Here is a 10000-nt window from a genome sequence, read left to right on the forward strand (position 1 = left end):
CGACGCGGTACGTGACCAAAGTCGATGTCGACCAGAAAGTAATAAATTCTCAAATACGCTTGCATGACAAAGTGTGACGGAACGTACGGCCATGGTACACACCCATTTTTCGACCATTGGTACACACCCATTTTTCGTATTTGTTTCTCGACCCACGGCCGTTCCGTTGAGTTCGAGTTGGGCCAACGGAACGCAACTGATTGACTGATTAAGCGATCGTTAGTGCGGTGGGCCCCAAAAAAAACGCCAGAAACACATGTCCGTGTCATTACGTGCAGGACCCAAGAAGTGCAAGAAGGAACCGCGCGACGCGACGTACGTGCAATCGATTGGTTCCACGGCCCAGCCCGGCCCGGGGAAATACCCAACACCAGAGCAGAGAAGAGGTCGTCCTGCAAAGTGGTCGTGTCAAGTGAGAGCACAGCACCATGTACGCGTACCCGCGAGTATGAAATCCGATACACCGAGCCACCGAGAGTGTGTTTGGGTTATGGGAACGGAATGTGTTTACGGAAAATCACTTCGACCTAACGGAGCAAAAGACAGACAGAAAGAAAGAGAGCATTGCAAGTGCAATGGAGGGGAAAAACCGTGTCATCCATTACCACCGTCATCAACACCGAGATCCCTTCGGGCAGGGAGGACTACACGATCGTAAAAACAAGTTGACAATTTAATGGCTGGTTCGCCCCTCGGTTGCATCCCCGGGATACGGTATTGCCATTTGCTGTGCCACTTTGTTCCATCCTGCTTATCCTCCAATATTCTAATCGGCTGAAAATGAGAATGAGACCAAGGACACCGAGAGAGGAAGGTGAAGGAGACAAGGAACAGGTCCCGGCCCAACTTGTAACGATCGGGAAAAAGGAATCCGTAGGAATCGTAAACCGAGAACACTATGGTACCCGCAAAAGGACTGCGGGGAGGACCCCAGGAAGAAAAAAAGACCGACCCAAAAGGACCCTTTTGCACCGTCACTAATTCGAAACGAAAATTTTCCCAGGATCCAAGCAACCAGGAACAAGTGTTCCCGTTGACCCGTGGTGCTGGTGGTGGTGGTGGTGGTGGTGATTTTATGATCCTTTTCCTCTCTTTATCTCACTCTGTTTGCTAGAGACAAACCCGTGATGGTCTTCGTCCTTCTTCTCCTTCTCCTTCTCCTAAACCACTCAACCGATCTCTCACATCATCTATCACGTCGAACCCATCATCCCATGGAGGTCCTGCGCAGGGGAGGTGGAGTGTTACTGGAGTCCCTTTTTTGCCTTCCTCGTCTTTTTCTTCTGGTGGTTCGTTGTTGTCCTGTTGTCTGAGGACCCCTAAAGCTCCGTGTTGATCGTTGTTTGCCCATCGCGCCGTCACCGTCGCACCGTCGGGGTGTGCGATCGTCGTCTTCCTCGTCCTCGTCCACTGCGCCATTATTTGTCAGTGGCCCCCGAGGGGTTGAGAAGGTAATTCTAGACGATTTTTGTGTTTCTTTTTCAGCTTCTTTTTTTTTTGTGAGGCAACCTTCGCATCCGTTAATCGGTATGCCTCTCAATCACCGCCGCTCTTCACCAGTCATTCTCATATCTCTCCCGGCAACGCGGCATTGGTCTTCGCCCTTTCGCCCTTCCGTGCTGGTGTTGGTACGTGAGGATCCCGTTTCTTCAAAACACACTACGAGGCAGGCACACCACGGAGCGGAACGTGCTCGAAGGAGCAATGAAAGGAAACCGAAGAAAACAGAAAAACCCCGGGACCCGAAACTCGATATGACCACCGCAACGCGCAACGGTCACGATGACGACGACGTCGTCGTCGCCGTCGACCAAGACGATGACGACAGGGAAGATCAGTGAGGATCAGTGATCAACCCTCGTCGAGGTGAAAGGAGAAGGAAGAAGGACCCCCTGCCGTGGGTGAGGGGGCAAAATAAGGAAGGATAAATAATAAAACATAAGTGACGGGGGGTTGCAACGAGGGAGTTTTTACGAACCATTTTCCCACACTTTCATTGAACACGTGCACCGAGGATCCGGCGGTGGTTGATGAGCACCACGGACCACGGAACGAGAAGCAGGCGAAGCGAAGATGGTGATGATCATACACCAGCGCTCGCCTGACCCTGCGGACTGTAGGTCCAGGATCGTGCTGGTGTTCCAGTTTTTCCCATTTTTTTCCTCCCTTTTTTCCCTGTTTTTTTTTTGTTCCTTGGTCCAACCGACCGTTGGTGATCGAGTGTGTGTGTGTGTGTGTGTGTGTGTGTGTAGAGTGCAGACAGGGTGTTACGGTTGGCTATGGCTCTTGACGGATTCCTTGTGAGGCATTGGATTCTTGGAAGAGCGCAGCGATCGCCAGACGATAAGCGAGTTAGTTGGTTCAGTTGCAGTGATCAAGCATTGACTATTTGAAAAGGATTACAAATGGGGCAGTTTGCGTTGTGATCGTTACTTTATCAGCTGACTATCAGTTAACAACCATCCTATGATCCCTTTTTTGGATGGTTTATGCGATATGCGTTTGGAATGGCGTATTCTTTGTTCTGTTAGAATGTGTTTTTGACTCAAAAAGTTGGCTCGTTTCAATTTTTTTTTATTTTAACTTTTTGCTTGTTTTCGAAACACGTTCTTAAAATGCCTTTGCTCGTTCTTTTGATTCAGTTATTAGATGTTATTTGTTATATTGCTTTTACTCAATTGTACATACAGTAATAACTCTTGTTTACTAGCCTCTATTATCAGCTTTGTATTTTTATATTTGATATCTATTACCTTTTTTTGTTCTTTAAGTCTTCTATAGATCTATTATCAACTATTAAACGCAGATTTCTCTTCTTAATTTCATCTTTTTACAGATTTTCATGCACAATTCATGGTGTTCTCAACTTTTCTTCAGTTTTGTTTGTCTTTTTAACTGAAGTTTTCAAATATATCGATCTAACCTTTGAAAAAAATCAATGAAAAAAAGGTCAGATCATAAATCGTGGCGCGATCCTGCGATAAACTCCTTCCAAGGTGTTGTCACCCTGTTGCGCTGATGCTGCTGCTGATGCTGCCGTTGCTGCTGCTGCGGTGTTTTCTGTTTTTCTTCACGTGACGCCTCTCGCTGTCCCTATAGTTAGCTCCTCGCGTCCCCCGGCCACAAGGATCTCGACTTACGCCGAGAACATGCGTAAACTTGAAAACCCCGTTCCCTTCAACCACCTTCACCCCCACCCTCCCGTTTCGCATCTGATTCTCACACGTTGCACATTACCACCGGAGTTCGGTGTCGGGATCCGAAACGAACCGTCCGTGGGTTGATCGATTCTGATTCCGATCAGCGCCCACAGGGCCAGGGACCAGCGCGTCCTTTCTCCGTTTCCCCCTGTTCCCATTCCTCCTGGGCAGGGGCAGGGTCACCACATAACACAGCACAACACAGTGCACGTGTTCAAATTGAAAACAGAATCCGGAGTACCGGACGGGAATACCGGACCAATTGAAGCGCTGGAAAAGGAGGCAAAGCGACAGGCAGAAGGAGAAGACGAAAGGATCGCTTATCTCGGGCCCCTTTTTTAGCCCTCGCCCGGACTCGGACCCTTTATGGTTGGGCCTGCTCCCCTCCCTGTCTCTGTCACCGCCCCTCGAATTGCTCTCCTCTGTGTGTCCTCCGGGCTTCTGCTTCTGTGGCACGTACTAAAAATGGTGCCGATCGTCGTCGTCGTCGCCGGTGGTGATCACTGATTGTGATGTATTTTGTTATGTTCCCGTCTTTTCTCTTCCCCTCTACTCATGTGCTGCTCCTGCTCCTGCTGCTGCTGCTGCTGCTGGACGATGTTTTAGTTCGTGCCGTTTCGTCCGTGCCCGCTGTTTGTCCCACCTCCATCACTGCCCCTCGTCAGCCCTTTGCGATCGGTCCACTTTTTGTGTGTTTCCATTTCTGGTTTGTGTTTCTGGTGAGGTTTCAGCCTCTTGTTTTGGTGTGTACGTTTCGTCTTTTCTCTTTCTCTCTGTAGCTTTATGTTTTGTACTTTTGGGTAATTTTCTCCTATCTTTCTGCTCTCCGCTTGGTCGATCCTTTCGTTTGGTTTTTGTTGTTTTTTCCGTTTCTTTTTCCCTTTAGGGATCTACGACGTTCCCTCCGGCGTTCTTCGGTTCTCTGGACCCACAGGACAAGGAAGGTTTGGCACTTGGGCTGATCCCTTTTCACGTTACGCCGAATTAGAAGTCAATCTTTCAAAAGTCTGGACACATCACCTTCGGTGCGGAACAAAAAAGGATCCAATAGCATCAGCAGCATCAGCAGCAGCAGCAGAACACAAAAAACATCCCGAAGCCCGAAGGGACTTCCTTTTTGTACGCCTGCGCAATGAAAGGGCCAAAGCTTACCAAAGTAGCGTGTAGGTGATTACACCCCACCCCCTCCCCTTCCTCCGCCCTGGTTTAAGGCCAAGGAATAGAATAGAAGAACCGAGAAAAAGGAGCACCGTTCGAAACCAATAAGGAATGTTTCGATTCTTTAGAAAATTATGACTCGTTCGATCCTGTCCAGTCTCACAGGACTTTTTCCTGTTCTTCTTTTCCGCGTCGGATTCTCCTCAGTTGCTTGCCCATCTTGGGTTCTTTTGAAAGCCCAGAATGACTAAGATGCCGTACCGTAAAGGAAGAGTAATTGCCAAAGCCGTTCAGCAACCACCATCACCACCAACCACCATGGCGGTTCCGGCCGAAAATTGGTCGCCGTACACATCACGTGCTCGAGAAGCATAATGTTATGGACCATCATCTCAGTCTCCCTCCCTCTCGGGATCTGCCCAGTGCATTGTTGTCTGGTGCTCCGTTCTCCATTCCGTTTCTCGTTGTTTTTTTGTGGTGTTTTGCTTTTGTTATTTTGTATCGAATTCCCCCCGCAGAAGGAAAAAAAGGTTTCACTCTTAGTGAGTGGCAAAAGTTCTCTTTATATGCAGCTCGATGAAAGGAAAATCGGTTGCATTCAGGCTTCTCCGGTACGTGCGATGCGTTAGCGATGTGTCTGGTCCTTTCCGGGGCCACTCATTGTCCAGCCTATTTACGGTATCCTCCTTTGCTTTTATTTTATTTTATTTTTTTCGATTCGGGCTTATTCATGGGAATCGATGAAAACGATCGAAAAAGATCCTCTTTTCAGCGACCTCAAACCAGTAACGATCTCCATCCACCTCCCCACAAAACAGGGGCCTAATTTAAGCTCATTGAGGGAGAAGAAGGAACGACACGAAGGATACCAGAACCAGGGAGTTACCATCGAGTTTTCCATTTGCAGCAATTGTGGATGTGTTTCGCCTTTTTCACCAAATCAAACCGTCAAACACGTGTTTGGTGGATAATGGAACGGATAATGGGGATTGCCGCTCCCTGATTTCTTTGCTGGTTGTGGCATTTGCTGGAGGAACCTCTAAGGAGTTTGTGTGAGGAGTTGCTTTTTAAGATTGCGTCAAGAGAACTTTTGGGTTGCTTCGGTAAGATCCAAACACCTTTCGCTCTGTTTACCGAAATCCTCCAACGGTTTTTTTTTCAAGCAAGAGCAAGAATTGAGATATAGAATGGCATTGCTGGAACTTCTGCTGTTGCTGCTGCTGTTAATACAACCATAAAAAAAGGGAACCACAACGAGTCCTTCGAGGTTTGCCGAGGTCAGTTCGGGTTCTAAACTGTTACCAAATAAGCTCAATTGCCTGAGATCAACAGAGCAGATGGGCCGCCCTAAAAGCCCCCTAAAAGAGGAAAAGAAGAATGGAATGGAAATCATCGGAAATTAACACAACACTCACTCGGGGAATCAATCGAACCCGAACCGCAGCCCTCGAGACCTCGTTCGATTCCGATCTCTTCCGTTCTTCTGTCGCCGCTTCGCTTCGCCTTTAATTCGAAATTATAATTTAACGCCATTTCTCGATTCGAGTGGAACATCAGGCCAGGGCCTGATCGCCTCAGGAAACGTCCCAATCTTTGGGGTGAGAAAGTTTCGTCGGTCTATCTCTGGCGTGTTTTTTGTTTTTGTTTTGTTTTTTGGTTTTCTCCACATTTCGATTGAGGACTCCCCTTATTAGCAACAGGACACTGGTCACTGGTCCGGATCCTGATGCGCTGTCGCCCTGTAAAACGGTGGGAACGAAATCCTGTCCCCCGACAGGTGCTAATCCACGGACACCTCCTCCTCCTCCTTGAGGTGCCGTGAGAGCACCGTGCCTCGCGGTCGCTCCAATACGGGAGAATACGGGGGAAACGGATAATTATTAAACCGGGCAGCAACGGTGCACTGAACAGGTTGTGTGCCCCGCAGCCGCGTGAGTTGGCGCCGAGAAATCAGTGCAAAGAAAGTTTTTTGTGTCAAGTAAAGTCATTTGTTTTCGGGGGATTTTTTTTTTTGGGGAAACTGCCTCTCGATCGGTTTTAATAATTATTATCTGTTTTTTTTTGGGGGGAGCGAATGGTCCCGCAGGTGAAAAGTAGGTGCCGCATAAGTGATCGTTTGGCACATAGTTTATGTTGCGGGCTTATGCCCTGGTGATAGTAAAACGTAGTTCGAAAGCAGTCACATTTCGGGGACAGATAATATGTGCGTGATCTTGACTTTTGTCCGTATTCTACTTAAGGACATTTAAGTCTTCATCATTTATTGGTCCAATTGGGTTGATAATACCAACGTGAATAAGCCAAATGTGGGTTATAACAAATAGTAGGATTAAAGGGTAGTACAATTTGTATTTCAGGAACTTTGAATACGATAATCCGAGGATCAATCTTGGAAGGTTTTCCGACAACATATTCGCGTTTAGGGACTCCATCCAGTTTCAGAAGTTTTGCTTCGGAGTTCGGTATTAAAAAAGCGTGTTCTGCACACTAGTTTACCTAATAGTTGATAAAAATAGTACAAAAAAACGAAGAATAATAATCGAACCAGAATTCCTCAGTTTCTTTCAGATAATTGATAAAAATAAATTTAGAATGTAATAAAAATTGTATGTACCTGTTAGTGAATCCGGTCAATAAGCTGTAAATATAAACCATAAACTTACATTTTTTCCATGCCGAAGTTTTATAGGTCAAAGCAGCGATCCATTAATGACAATCGTGGTAAATACTTTAAATTAAGAAGGAATGATTGTTAGAAAATATAAAAATAATACATTCCAATGGGAAGAGAAACCAGGATAGGTAATGTTCCATTTTCCTTACCATAAACAAAAGGGACGAATTCGAATCACCCTCGATCCACTCTACACCCGTGATGACGTCACGGGCCATAATTACATTCGAATTTTCCCGGGTGGGGGTTCCGGAATACCTTCTCTCACCTTGCTTAATGATCCACTCGATCACTCGATCGCGCCTTCACCGTTTGCGGTAATTCTATCGACCTCCTTCAAACACCATCATCATCATCATCATCATCATCATCATAAGCCAGTAAAGACATCATCATCACCACCATCATCAAGCTCATCGACAGAGGCGAGCCGGCCGGCCAGCCGGAACGATCGATCAAATCGAATTGGTTCCGTGGTTCACGGTTGATCACGGCTTTGGTCGAGCCGTTGCCGTGGCCGGTTGGCCGGCTCGTGCACCTGATCATCCTCATCCGTAACCACACCAACGCCTTCCGGAAAGCTGGCCGGCCCAGAAACCAATCTGGGTGCTCTCTGTGCTGCGCTTCATTCGCATTTTCATTCGATGACCACCCGACGTCACCCAACCCGGGGCGGGGGAGAGAGAACGAACGGATCGCTTTTGTCTTATCCTTCCTTGCTCTTCCTTTTGCCCTCCTCCCCTTTTTCTCGAACCGAATCTGGGCGCATCTTTCGATTTCGAACGCCCCACTCCCCACTCATGGACGCCGAGCAGGTGCACGCGCTCGATCATCACTTTGGCGTTCTTTCTCATCACTTTCTGCGTTCTGCTGCTCCTGCTGCTGCTCCTTCTGTTGCCATTTTCCGTTTCCTTATCACTGTTATTATTTATTTTGTGAGAACCGTTCGCTAACGCAGTTTCCCACGCTCTGGAAAGATTGTTTCGCTCGTTCGCTCGCTCACTCCGGCGGCCGCGCGATCGCCCCAACTCCCTTCCTTACCCCCAATCCTTACTCCTCAATCTTGTCCATTTCCTTATGGCCGGGGAGCCGACGCGAATCTTTACGCGACGACCTCAACAAGTTGCAACACGCCAGACTAGCAACAGCAGCAAAGAAAACGGCGGAGAGAACAACAACAAAAAAAACGCTCCTTTCGTGGAGCCAACTCGAGGATCCTCGGTTGGTGCTGCGGAATCCTCGATGCACCTGGTGTCCGCTCGAGGGTAATTTGGGTTTTTGGTGTGTGAAGCCCCCCCACTCCTCTCGAAACATCCCCGAAAACGGCTATCAAGAAGAGGAAAAGCAACACAAAAATGCTGGGACCCTTCTGCTGGCCAAATTGATGCAAATGCGACCGTTACGAGAAGCTGCGGCTACGCCGCCGCGTCTTTGGGCGTCCTTCGACTCAAAACTGGTAGCACTGGGCGCACGGGTAGTAATGGCCGACCATCGCGCCGTCACCGTCCCCATCACCACCACCATCTTCTCTTGGGGTGCAAATTATTATTCTAATTTTAATGAATCCGCTCCCATGGTTGTATGTTCTTCGCGTTGGCTCCACTGGAGGCTGCTTGCAACATTTTTGCATCACACTACGGGTGCAACGCCATCGAGAGCTGCTCCTAATTGGACCTATCATCATCACCATCATCATCATCATCATCGTCGTCGTCGTCGTCGTCGGTCAGGTAAATTATGCAGACTCCAGTGGAGCCTTTTTGTTACCCCTTCCCTTCCAGTCGTTGCAAGCTTACCCATTTAATGTTGATTTTATGGAACTATTTGTGTCATACTTCGGTGCACCATTATCATACCGTTGGTCCGATCAAGAACGAATCTGAAATCTCGATCGTACAACAAGAGAAGAGTTGTTGCAAGACGCACGAATAGAATGCATCAAAAAGTCGAATCGTTTGAAATCCAAAACCCTTTCATTAGCGACAGGAGTTCCATTTGAGTGAGGATCGGTAATTCGTTCTAATCAAAAATACAAATTTAGGACTTAGAGAAGACCGCCTCGAGATGCATCGAGATGTCCGCCTTCCTGCCTGCCTGTCCGCTTGCCGCGTCGTCCCCTGAGTAGCAGCAAAACATCTTCGATAATGAAACACCATTATCCTCGCCGGGACCGATAATTGCTGTGCGACAAGACCAAGGGATAGGAAACCGGCCGGGGCTCAGGGTAGGACCCCCGAAAGAAGCCGGTAATTTATATGTTTTCCAACAACCGACCGACCTCGGCAAGAGGAGCGCCGCCGACGAAGACGACGAAGTGAAGGCGTGCAGGGAGCGAACGATGGCACCGCGGCGAGTGTCAAGTGTTCCGGAGATCTGCATCCCAAATGTGTTACGCCAGCACTGCAGCAAACGGGGCCAACGCCTGGTCCTGGTCCTGGTCCGGTTGGAAATTTGATGCCTTGCCGTCTTGTGTTTGTGGCCGCTTTTTGGTTTCTTGAAAAATCTTGTTGGAAAAATCCCAACCGACCACCATTTGCCCCGTTTGTGGCGCGACGATGCCGGCCGAGAATTGGGCCTTTTTGGGCCCAACCGAAAAGCCGAAGCGGAACTTGAGACAATGTGCGATAAGAGAGGAAGGCGAAGACGAGGGAAAAAGGAACGCTCGGATAATGCTGGAAAGATGTACCTTAATTTATTAGTTTCTTTGCTTTCCACTCGATGCCTTTGCTTTTTTAATGGTTGTTAGGGACCACGGTGTGTCGGTTTTTGTATGTGTGTTTGCGTAGGTGCGCATGATTGGTTTCTCGGTGTACTCGGAGGAAGGGACCTCGAAGATACGGCTCGATGAATTGTCCATTTGTCCTGGAGCCCTGGAAGAAGAGAAGGAGGAGAAGATCTGCTCCTTTGGTGTGCCTGCTTTGGTCCAGGCTCAAGGATCCATGGAGCGAATCCTGGGAAGATAATTGGG

The sequence above is a fragment of the Anopheles darlingi genome, chromosome 3 (assembly GCF_943734745.1).
Source record: "Anopheles darlingi chromosome 3, idAnoDarlMG_H_01, whole genome shotgun sequence".
Classification (NCBI taxonomy): Eukaryota; Metazoa; Arthropoda; class Insecta; order Diptera; family Culicidae; genus Anopheles; species Anopheles darlingi.